At 38.1% G+C, this 11,012-nt stretch overlaps 1 long non-coding RNA gene across 2 annotated transcripts; it reads right to left on the minus strand.

The window, feature by feature from the left end:
* Positions 1 to 785: 785 nt before the first annotated feature.
* Positions 786 to 10,442, minus strand: LOC114580161. 2 transcript variants are annotated; one of them, XR_003701468.1, is made up of 2 exons: positions 10,267 to 10,442; positions 786 to 1,192 (listed from the first exon to the last, which is right to left on the minus strand). It is a non-coding gene; the product is annotated as an uncharacterized LOC114580161 (long non-coding RNA). The 2 variants fall into 2 exon arrangements; XR_003701469.1 differs by having other exon boundaries at positions 10,183 to 10,442.
* Positions 10,443 to 11,012: the final 570 nt, after the last annotated feature.

Raw genomic sequence — 11,012 nt, forward strand, 5'->3', positions numbered from 1 at the left:
ACTCACATACTCAGTTCGGTTCATTTGCAGCCCTAGATGAACTTGTTCCATCTTATGTGATGATAATAACCTAAGCTTACCTTATGCTAATGACATGAAAGCTTTAGATTGTACCTTACTAGGTGATAATTGGGCATAGTCAAGAATTGTAGAGGAGAAGAATCATCAACACTATTTTTCATTACATTCAGCCCTCATTTTTGTAACAAAAGGTTATATTTCTTTTCCGTGTTATAATCTCTCTATCTTTCTTTTAAAACTTAATAAAATATTTGATCTCTATGTGATCATAGACATAGGTGAATCTTGCCAAATCACGTAAGCTTACATGCTCAACTTGAGATCTTTGGTTCGACTATTCTATCATCCTCGTTTAATCTTTTTTTTGTAAGTTTTATCATAATCCTAACATCTTGTTAGTAAAGTTTTGTTTGGGACGACTTTCTTAATGCTTCTTAAAATAACTTTATAGTACAAAAATTTTATTTTTTTGTACTAAAAAGCTCTTTTAAGAAGCAATAAGAAAACCATCACAAACGAAACCCAATCTCCAATCTTCCACCGAGAACAATTGACCCTTTTTTATCACTCTTCTCTTCTTTCCACAAATAAAAATTTAATCTTTTTGAAAGCTTGAAGCACAAAAACCACCAATTTAGTTGTCCAACATTTAAACTAACCTTCAACCATCAATTTCACCTAAGTACCCACCAAGAATTTAATCATGCACCTATTTTTTTCATGAGCAGTGCTTACCCATACATATTCAACATAGATCAACATCATAACAAATATAATAATGTTTGCAACTATAAATTCAGCATAGTTCAACATCAAAACATATATAATATTTCTTTCAAACACAACAATTCAATAATTAAAAAAAAAAAACTATCCGCCATTGCTTTTGATTAGTGGACGAGTACAGTTGGGAACCCCCGAATCCGTGCTCAATTCCCCTAGAGCGACAACGCCTCTTAAGTATGGCTCAATCAAGTACGAACCAAGAGGTTTCTGGGGTGAGTGTCTCTTCTAGGTCAGCCGAGGATTAGTCACGCTGCCAAACGCCTTTTCGGAGATGATAGCGGATGACGACGGGTGAATACCCCGCTAAAAAAAAAACACTTATCACATGAATTGATCTGACTTCAAAGACACACCACCTCAATGGATGTTGATCGATGTTAAATGCCTGATGTAAGAGAGAAACAATCATTAGCAATTAATAGGATTGACAGCAAAATCCAATCATCATTTGCAACATTTTTGTGATGTATTATAGTCTAGTTTATTTATTTGTGGCTTGATAAAGGGAAAAAGAGGAGAAATTATTCTATAATTGTTCTATATTTGGTTGGTTTTTAGATAGGCTCAGTGGTGTCACTTCAACATCAAACTCAGTTAGTGCTTTACAAACGCTGTGACTGCTGCTGATGGAATTTATAGCAGTATCCCCCTGAACTCTTTCTTGAGGGAAATTATTCGGAGCGGCCACCTGACGTCCGGAGGCGATTCAAGATGCGCCATATTATTCGGTACATAGTGGTATATACCATCGATGCACAACAAAAAAATGATGTGACGCACCCCGATTTTGATGGAATTTATAGCAGTATCCCCCTGAACTCTTTCTGGAGGGAAATTATTCGGAGCGGCCACCTAACGTCCGGACCGTCCGGACGCGATTCAAGATGCGCCACATTATTCAGTACATAGCGGTATATACCATCGATGCACAACAAAAAAATGATGTGACGCACCCTGATTCGTCTCTAGATAGCGTCCGGTGACCAATAACACCTACATCAAGCCTTTGTCCCACTAAGTAGGGGGCGTCCGGTGACCACAGAATAATTTATCCTTTCTTGATGATATAAATGGAAGGATAACAATATGTCATGCTCTAGAACTAATTTAAACTACAGGATAATTGTGAACAAAATTATAAATATAGCTCTACAAGTCTACAATCTTCATTTTTTGGATGGTGAATAGTAAGTCACCGAATCATATAGACCATTAATTCTAATTTATCATGAGCTGAATATGACACAGGCAAAAAAAAAAGGTAATGATCATAAGAAATTTTACTTTAACTCATCAATAAGCTATTATTCAACTTGAGCAAGCTGAGTTGTAAACAACTAACAGAAGATATATAAATTAAAAAATATATATACAAGGATTAAACATGGACAAGACCAATGACAAAGCAAGGCATTATCATGTTCCCTAGAGGCATTATCATGTTCCCTAGCGGAAAAAAACAAATGATTTAAAGCTGACGAATAAGTGAAAAGGAATAGTGCAATCAAACTATCAAACTTTCTCATAATATTGCCAATTATTTGGTATATCTCCACACTCACCTCCTCCCTCCCATCTCACTTTCTGCGCCTAAGAAAGATCAGTAATCCAGGATCAGGTCATGGTAAGTTAAATGGTTTACCATCAGAAAGCATCAAGCCCCCAGAGGTAGATTATAAGAATAGAAGATTATAACAATTAATAAATAATAGTGATACAGTTTCATTCAATCTCTTCCCATCTTGCTTGCCCATTTTTCCTTTCTCTGCAGTCAAGCACCATTATTTGGAATGAAAAGGCAGGGACTACAAATCAGTGAATTTTTCAACTGAAATGTGCTAACTACGATATTCTTCTGGTTGATAAGACTAGAGAGGGAGTTGAAGATAAACTTGAATTATGGAGGTCAACCTTAGAGTCTAAAGGTTTTCGCTTGAGTAGATCTAAAACGGAATATATGGAGTGTAATTTTAGTAGTAATAGACTTAGTGAGGGGATTGTGACTTTGGGCGATCAAGTCATTAATAAGAGTACATGTTTTAGATATCTTGGATCTATTGTTCAGAGTGATGGTGAAATAGATGGGGATATTATCAGCAGAATTCAAGTTGGATGGTTGAAGTGGAGGAATGCATCGGGCTTGTTATGTGATAGAAATGTACCCCTCAAACTTAAGGGAAAATTCTATAAGATGGTAGTGAGGCCTGCAATGCTTTATGGTGTCGAATGTTGGCCATTAAAAGAGAATCATAATACTAAGTTAAGTGTGGCAGAAATGAGGATGCTCAGGTGGATGAGTGGCTTTACCCTTAGAGATAGGATACGAAATGAGCATATAAGTGAAAAGGTTGGATTAGCTCCAGTAGAAGATAAGATTAGAGAGAGTCGCCTTAGATGGTTTGGTCACATAAAACGGCAGCCTTCTGATGACCCGGTTAGGAGAGTAGAGGTATTAGATTTGACTTATGTTAAGAAAGGTATGGGTAGACCTAAAAAGACTTGGTTAGAAAATATTAGGAATGACCTTTCTTTATTAGATTTAAACGAGAATTTGACTTTTAAAAGGACACAATGGAGAAAAATGATTCATGTAGCCGACCCCACGTAGTGGGATAAAGGCTTGATATTGTTGTAAATGTGCTAACTATGATGCCATCAAGAAGACTAAACAAATGAATGAAGTGAACTTAATTTGCTGATGGTTTTCCATGACAGAGTATAGGAGAAAAGGTGTGTGTCCATAAATCAAGCAAGCACAAGGTTTTGTCCACTTTTTCCAGATGATTATCTAGTTTGTAAAGATTGGAAGGGGGCCATAAAACCAAAGTTCTAAGTTTGTATGTTAAGGCTTCGTTTGGGATGACATTCTTATTGCTTCTTAAAGCGACTTTTTAGTTTAAAAATTAAAATTTTAATACTTGAAAGCTATTTTAAGAAGCAGTAAAAAAACCGTCCCATACGAAACCTAAATCAGTTTAATGGACCACCCTGCATACACAACTTCATATCTTTTAAAATTGTAAGCTTAAGCATAAATGGACAGAACATCTTGATATGATTATTTTTAGCTTTTCTTAGGTCAAAGAAGATGGTAAAGAATGGTGCAATAAAGGAAATAAAATTAAGAAGTTTTGAACCTTTGCAATGCATACCAGGGAGGTTAAAAAAAGAAAGGAACCTGAAAACACTCAGAAAGTTTAATAAGCCTTGCCCCTTGCAGCATTCATCATATTAATATGACCGAATGTGATAAAATGAAATATTTTGAGAAACAATCTTCTTACAGCATTAATTGATATGATAAAAGGTATGTGGCTGAGATATGTGAAACAAATGAATGAACATCATCATCAGTAGCCTTATACCAAACCTAGATAAGAAAGGCTAAGAGTCATCCATAAAATTTATGCCAAATTACTGAAATGAACACCATCATTAGCCTTAGAACAACCATTTGGGTTCACCTTTATTGGTCCTCACTCCCCATTTGATCTTCTTGGCATTGCAATAGATGTCAAATCTATTTGCACAATTTTTGTCCATATTAATTTGGTCTAATATTTTTCTTTCCTATTCCTTTGACATCAATTTTCTCTAGCCAAAATTTCTATCCATCAAGAATTATCAGCTTTGGTGGCCTAGTAGGCCTCATGATTTTATCATTTTTGGTGCAACTTCCTACAAAGATTATCTATCCTAAGAGTGCTCCAATATGGGCATAGTAAGTTTGAAGTTCTTGACAAGACACTAAAGTTATACCAAAAGGCACCTCAAAGAGAAAATTTATTGAAAAAAAAAATTCCAAATTCCTAGAAATCCTCCAAAAATTATGGTTTGTTTCAAATAACTCTTGAATTTAAATTCAAGAGATAATCTAAATCCTAAGCTCATTCTCAAAATTGTAAATTATTATAGCCACCCAAAATTAAATACACACTTTCTCTGCTCAATCCACTCTCTATCTGCTACCCCACTTTTTCTACATAAATGAATGCCCCTCCCCCTTTTTATGTTTCTCCATACTCGAGAAAACCCAACAAACCAACCCACCTTTCTATCCCTCTTCGCAAATCCCAAATTCTGTCTTCTCAATTTCCAATTCCTCCACACCCTAAACCAAAAGCTAAGGAAACCACTATTTGAGAGCATCTGATTAGCTCAAATTCCTTGATAACTATGCTTGAGACACCTTGAGGACCTAAGATGAACTGAAGACTTTTTATCTTAAGTTATATACAGTTTGAGGTTTGATTATTCTCCATTAAAGATTCCACTTATTGAAATATTAAATCTTAATGTATATTATTTGGAAAAAAAAGCTATATTGCATGGCATCAAAAAGTTGGCTCCATATTTAGATAAAACCAACAATTTTCCATGCAAAACTCTCCTACCCAGCTAGTCAACTACATAATCAGCCTTGCTAATTAATGCATGATCTTAATTAGAGACTTTTTAATTAATGGATGGTATGTATGTCTTGAGATGAAAATTGGGTTAAATTTCAAAATAGTCCCCCAACTATTCGGATATAATGATTTTAGTCCCAAAGTATAACGTTGATTTAATTTAGTCCATTGACCATACAAAATTGATCTAAAATATATAAGCATATCGTCAACGTATATGAAAATAGACATTTGAGTGGTGGCATGAGAATATATAAGCAATGATGGGTCGGACTTACTGAATATAAAGCCGACATCTAGAAGAAAAGATGTGAGTTTGTTATATCATTGCCTTGGAGCCTATTTCAGTCCATAGATGGCTTTGTGGAGTTTACAGACATGGTTTGGAAGCTGTGAATCTACAAATCCTAGTGGTTTCCGCATGTAAGCATCCACTTTGAGATCAGCCGTGAATGAAGGCGTTTGAGACGTCGAGCCGAAGAACTGGCCAGCTTCTGTGAATGAGCAGAATTCGAATAGTGTGAAGTTTTGCAATTGGGCTGAAGGTTTCTCTATAATCAATGCCATACTCTTGGTCGAACCCTTTAGCAATCAAATGGGCTTTATATTATTCTATATGATCGTTCGGCTTTAGATTGGTTTTATATGTCCAACTACAGCCAAGAATGGATTGGTTAGGTGGAGGTGGAACTAATGACCAGGTACCCTGTTTCTGAAGAGCATGGAATTCAGCGGACATGGCAGAGTGCCAAGATGGGTGTTTGTTGGCCTGAGTGAGGCATGCAGGTGTTGATTGATCTTGAGGAATGGCTAAAAGATCGAATATGGGTTTGGGTTTGATGTGACCGTCTTGAATTTAGTTTGCATTGGTTGAGTGGGTATATGGGTTGGCTGATTAGTGGAGGAAGTGGATGGGTTTGGTGTAGTGGATGGAGGGGTTCTGAATGGTGGATATAGGAATAAGAGTGAGTGGCAATAGGTTGGGGCTAATTGCAGATGTGCTGGATGTGGTAGTGGTGAGTTGAGAAGGGAAGGTTTGTTCATGAAAAATCACAAGTCTTGAGATGTGAGTTTTGTTTGTTTGGGGATCGAAGCAACGACAACCTTTGTGTGAGATGGAATATCTGAGGAATAAGCACTCCTGGGATCTGGGAGTAAGTTTGTTGGGGGTCTAATGTTTGAGCCACGGGAAACGCAGACATCCAAATGTTCTTAGATATGTATAGGAGAGTGGATGGCCATGTAGAAGTTGGAAAGGAATAAGAAGATTGCATGCTTTGGTTGGTAGTCTATTGATGAGGTAGTTTGATACTTTGATGTGAGCAGTGCATCGGCCCAGAAGTGGAGGGGGAGATGAGCAGCATGCAAGAGGGTACGAGTTGTGTCTGTGTTCCCTTTCTGCGAGGCCATTTTGTTCAAGTTTGTATGGACAGCTTAGTTGGTGAAGTATTCCGCGGAGAGAAATTTCTTAAAGTTATGACTTGTGTATTCTCCACCCCCATCAGAACCAAGAATTTTGATTTTGGAGTTGAATTGAGTTTCTGTCATATGTAAAAATTGCTGAAATTTTGAGAGAGTTTCATTTTTTGGTATTCATTAAGAAGAACCAGCAAAATCTTGAGTAGTCACTAGTCGCCAATAAAGGTGACATAGTATCTATAGGCATTAAGAGATGAAACCGGTGTCGGTCCCCAAACAACAGAATGTATGAGAGTTTAAGGTGTCTTAACATGATTTGAACTTGAAAGAAATGGTAATTTATGGCTTTTAACCATGTTACAGGATTGCATAAGATTGGAAAATAAGAAATACATAGGGAATGATCTAATTTAGCTATAGTATGCAGAATAAGTTGATGAGGATGACTAAGACGGGCGTGCCATTGTGAAGTAGTTGATAGGCACGAGCAGAGAGTGAGTGAGGAGGAGGGCTGATGCATTCAATATCTTTCTGTATATGTTTTATGATTCAAATGTTTTTAAATTTATATTTTGGTCTTATGTAATTTGAAATTTATGTTTTATTTTGTTTACCCTATGACGGAAGACAACTTATGAACATGTTTAGGATTGGTGCTCTTAGGACATTTCACTCTTTTGGTTTGTTAGCTTTCTTTGGTTTTTGGGCATTTGTTGTTGGGCTGAAATTCTCCTAATGGGCTTGGCCCATTTTTTCTTGGCTGCTTGGTGTTTTGTTATTTCAGCTGATGGATTTTTTCTCATGCTTTTGGTTGTTTGTCTTCTGGCTATTTGGTTCCTGGGCTGGCCTTGCCTCTCTCTTGGGTATTTTCCATGCTTTTGACTATTTGTCTTCTAGTTGTTTGGTTCCTGAGCTGGCCATGCCTCTCTCTTGGGTATTTCCCATACTTTGGCTGTTTTTCTTCTAGTTGTTTGGTTCCTGGGCTGGCCATGCTTCTCTCTTAGGATTTCTCATGCTTTGGCAATTTATTTTCTGGCTGTTTGGTTCCTGGGTTGGTTGTGCCTCTTTCTTGGTGATTTTCCCTAAATTCTGGTCGCTCCTATTGGAGGTTTGGGCGGCACCTTTTAGGGGGTTGTTTGGATTCATTTTCCCTATTTATAGGGGGTTGATTGCTGCTGTTTGGAGGTGATATTGAATCTGAAATTGCTTCTAAACTTGAGGATTTTCTCTTCCTAGCTTGAGAGCTACTTATTTCCCTCATATTTCTTCTTCTAGTCTTCTGCCTATTTCTTCTCTCCACAAGTACCTTTTCATTGTATCTTTCCTCTCTACACAAAGTGTGAGTGGTGTTGTTGGCCGATTTGTTGGTATTTGTCAGAGGAGTGCCAACGGGTGTTGGAACAATATTGCTGTAGTGAACCCCCACCCCCCGGTTTGAATGTTCTTTAGAGCACCTAAATTTTTCTAATTTTATCGATACATGTGAGGAGACCTTTAAGGTTGTTCTGAGGGTAGTGTTCTTTTAATTTTGTTTTTTTCTTTCTAAGTCCTTTTTTATGTTTCTTACACCTGTTTGTTTCTTTGTCGGTGGTTTATTTACTTTTTTTATTGAGTTCTGTTCCGTTTGTCCTTTGTGTTCTCCTTCTTTGATTTTTAGATCTTAGATCCCATCAAGGGCTGATTGGTGGAGACTAGATAGAGATCTTCACGACTCCGACCACATAGAAGAGTTTGATTGTCCAGGAGGTCCTTGATGATGAAACCGGAGGAGTTAAATGAAATGGAACAATTGTTGTCAGAAGTGAGTTTATGTATGGAAAGAAGATCATATGATAAGTATGGAACGTGAAGGAGATTGCGAAGAAATAGCTTACGGTTGGATTCGGGAAGAGGAAGGATAATGTGGCCACTATGTTGGATGGGGAGGGTGTCGTTGTTTGCTATTGAGATGGAGTCCGCACCATAATAGGGATGAGGTTGCTGGAGATTAGTAGCATCCGTTGTGAGGTGAGTTGAGGCACCGAAATCAAGCATCCATTCGGTTGGGGAGCTGAGCTGAGTTGCTGATGAGTGAGCATAGCCCGAGGTGTTCCATGAGTGTAATTGAGGTTGCATCTGTGCCAATAGGTAATTGTGGTATGACCAATTTTGTTGCAGACTTGACAAGTTGGTTTCGTTGAAAGAAACAGAGAGGATCCACGAACAATAGGGAATGAAGGTCTGGTGGAGTAGCCGCGACCTCGAGTGGGACGAGGGAACTGAGACGGAGCGTTGTGGCCTCTGTTGGATATGACATTGGATGAATAGAATGCAACATTATCCTTGGGGGCTGAGGCATCCTTGAGTAGTTCATTTTGAATATTCATCTCCTCGATGCAAAGCAGAGAATAGAGAACGTCCAGGTTGATTGGGGTGAGGGAGATGTGAATGGCTATTTTGAAGGCAGTGTATGCGGATGGGAGACCATTCAAAATATGAAGGATGATTTCTTCAGCATCAACCTTGGATCCAGTGACAACAATGTTATCAACGAGGGCTTTGATTTTGCATTGTATTGTCTCTCATCTGTATATTGTGTTGTTTGTTTTTGAGTTGGATGACTCTGGAACGATTAGTAGTTTGTAGCCGATTCTCTAGAGTAGCCCAGATCTCATGGGCTGTGGTTAAAGTGATTATGTATAGTAGAATAGTTGGCGAAATGGTTGAGAAAAGGGCAGAGACCAGATTCTAGTCGATGAGGTGCCAAAGAAGATAGTCTGAGGTGGATGCGGTGGAGGATGGGGTTGGTTCAAGTGATCGCACTTATGTGCCAGTTAGGTAACCTTCGAAGCCGTTGGTAGCAAAGAGTTTGAAGATTTGTAGCCTCCAAATTGAATAGTTCTCGTTATTGAACTGGATGTTGACGATGAGCTTGATATTGGACATAAGAAACTTCAAGGGTGAGGGTATGGTGACCTCTGCCGTGGTGGTGGAAAGGGATGAGTTGGATTGAGAACTCGAGAGATCTTGCTCTGCCATCGAAAAACTGAGTAAAGAATGCCGGGCTGTGGAGCCTAGTGCTCTGATACCATGTGAGAAAACAGAGAAAACAGAGAAAACGAGAAGGGCTGTTACGGGAAATTAAAAGCAAAGAAAGTAAATGGAGAGCAAGAGCCTGAGAGAAGAATTTATTTCAACTCATTTTTCATTAACAGCTACTGATTACACTGCATAGTATATATAGAAGAAAGGCAATAAATCAGTTGTGATTTTCTGTCCAGGCCGTAGCAGAGAGCGTGGGCTGCAGTAGTGTTAGACTGCTGTGGCCGTTTAGTTGAGTGTGGTAATTACAAAGAAATAAAAACGATGAAAGGTTTTCCCAATCAAACACCATTATACCAGACAATAAGTCATTTGCATTTGGCCGTCTAATGTGACAACCAAGCTGTTCATATCCTACCAGGTAAAATGGTTTGTTACTGCAACAACTTGAAAAATCCACCTAAACCCTAAGCGTTAAGACAAACGAGAAAACTAGTAATGCGTCATGCAAGCTATGCAGATAAACCTGAAGAACGATAGTGCTAGGTTCCGAGCCCGCTACTCATTAAAAGAATAAAACCTATTCCTTGCTCTATGATCAGGACTATACCGCCCCGACGGTTCAATGCGTCAATGAAGTCAGCGAAGAATGGCCTTTCCGACCGGTTGTCGTGGCCGGGACAACTGGTAAGGCTCCCCTTCGGAGAGAATAGGCGGTTGGAAAGGTTCGCTCGGCCGCTCCTGTTCGCCCCGCCGCACCATCTCGTAGAAATAAAATAGGGCATATCATAAATTGTGATTTGAGCAAAAATAACTAAATATTTTCATCAAAATTTTATAAATATATCTTCACTTCACACATAAAAAGGTGATAATATAGGGAAAGAGTTCTTATATTTGAATAATCATGAAACTTTTTTCCATTGATCAGCATCAATGATCATTCTCGACAATCATTGTCTTTTGCTCGGTGCTGATCAACATCATGACTGTCGACATCCACGTCGTCACATGATCGACATCAGATATTCGTCATCATTTTTCAACAAACAACACTTATATTGACAATCACATGACTATCATAGTCGCCATTAGCTTACGCAAATGACTATCAGCACTTGATCGCTTTCATCAACTATTAACTAACATTGACGCCTGTCATTTATCTCTTTTTCTCCATCATTTTCAACAATTTTAATATAAGTTCGAGCTCGCAATTAATCTTGATGTTGTGATCTTAATTTCTCTACTCCAAGTGAAATGGCAAACTTTTGCAATCTTTGCCTTACACAGTGGATTATTTCAGTTGGATTTGGCCTCCTGATTTTTTTTCTATAAGATTTTGAAAGTAAAAAA

Source organism: Dendrobium catenatum, unplaced genomic scaffold (assembly GCF_001605985.2).
Source record: "Dendrobium catenatum unplaced genomic scaffold, ASM160598v2 fragScaff_scaffold_847, whole genome shotgun sequence".
In the NCBI taxonomy this organism is placed as follows: Eukaryota; Viridiplantae; Streptophyta; class Magnoliopsida; order Asparagales; family Orchidaceae; genus Dendrobium; species Dendrobium catenatum.